The following is a 1,863-nucleotide window of genomic DNA, read 5'->3' as shown; positions in this document are numbered from 1 at the left end:
TTGTCATTGTTGTTTAGCTGGCTCACACTGGATTCAAACCCACCACCCTTGGTGTATGTGGCTGGTGCCAAGCCAAAGTTTGGAATGTTGTAAATTAAGATAAGGAAATCTGTTAATCTGAGATAAGCCACTAGCCATACACCCAGATACAAGTGATTTTTAATGTAAATTAAGGACCTACAGATTTGTCTTGAATAGCCTTAGGCCAGTTAGTGAGTTTCAAAGGGTATCTCCAAGAAGAGAGGGGGGCATGTTGAGGCATGTCTGACTTCCCTTCTCCTGGGCAGCAACTCAGCTTTAGGATATATATCCTCTTGGTCAAGAGAGGGTCCATTCAGTCAGGTAGGGGAGAGCTTAAGATTTTATTTAGTTCACACAGATGAGAAAACTTGGGCTCAAAAAGTTCAGTAACTTTCTCAAAGCTAGAGAAAATAAATGATCAAAACTAGGTGTGTACATAGTACCATTATGTTCCTATAAAGGTGAAGGAAACTTTCCTTGTACTCTCTGAAGGTTTAATAACTTCAGTCTCTGGCATGAACTGACAGTAGACAGATTAACAGGAGAAAAAGCATACAAATTTATTATGTGCATATGCAGGGGAGCCTCACAAAGTATAAAAGGCTCAAAGAAAGGCCAGATGGTTGAAGCTTAAATAGTTATAGAGAAACAGGGGCCTGGGGCTTCTCCGGGTGAGGTGGCCACACACACAGCTGTGGAGGGTGAGAGGATATGCATGATGGATAAAGGTGTCATTCATGTAGATTAAGTCTCTCAGGTAGCAGTTCTCAGAAAAATATGTGGCATCAGTCACCTTTAGTCTTTGTCCCTGTGTGTTAATCTTCCCTGTTCAATGAGATTGTGTGGAGGAAGCTTAATGACAATTTCATTTTTCTTGGAGGAATTTCCCTTAGTCAGATAAGAGAATTTCAGAGAAAGCCTCTCCCTATGCTTGGGGAAAAAAGAGGGGTGAAGGACTAGAGTGCTGGAGAAGATCAGAGGGACCTCTGTTATTCTTTAGTCCAAAGCCACCAGCATGCAAAACACTGTACTTTGAGGTCTCATTTCTGAGTCCCAACACTCTCTGTGGTTTTCCAAGGTCACAGAGCTGCTTGGCAACCTATGTGGACTTCCCACTTCCTGGTGTAGCATTCTAATGCACTAATCAGCAAATGATATTAAATAAATCCATAATCAAGCAAATGTAGTGTTTACTACACTGCTTATAAGAGACAAGGGATTTATTTTTGCTTTCTTTTACTTAGGCTTTTTAATTTTTCCAGAAACAGAGAATGTTGAATTAGGATGAGAACTTGAAAACTACTGCGACTTTGCTTTACCAACTCAATTAATTAGGGCTATTGAAAGGATATATACAGGTGAGATAACCACCCTTTCCCATTTTCCTAGAACTGAGGGCTTTCCTGAGATAGAAGAGTTTTTGTGCCAAACATGAGACAGTCCTAGTTTTAGAAACAGAAATGGTTTTAGAAGCAAAAAGAAAAGAAAAATAGTCTTGGGGACCAGAGAGCCAGGTCCTGTGCGGAACTAGCTTATCAGTTTGAATACAAGTGATAGAGACTCCCAAGAGACTGATATGCTAGTGGACAAAGAACAGGCCCTATATAAAAATAAAACTTTGACCCACAACCTGCAGTGACCCGCCCAGGACAACAGCTACTAATCTACAATGAACAACCCAGGAAGCCAATCTCTTAAAAGCTGGACTTGCAGAAACCCAGGTTGCTATCTCTAGTGACAATCCCATCTCCAGTGACAATCCAGGAAGCTAAACAATAACTTTTGTAATAGTCATCCCCAAATAGTCAAAATTAATAAATAGCTGACAGTTTAGTCCCTTCT

This window comes from Otolemur garnettii, unplaced genomic scaffold (assembly GCF_000181295.1).
Source record: "Otolemur garnettii isolate 467f Iridium unplaced genomic scaffold, OtoGar3 scaffold00137, whole genome shotgun sequence".
Lineage (NCBI taxonomy): Eukaryota > Metazoa > Chordata > Mammalia > Primates > Galagidae > Otolemur > Otolemur garnettii.
The sequence above is the reverse complement of the archived record's forward strand: the minus strand, read 5'-3'. Positions refer to the sequence as shown.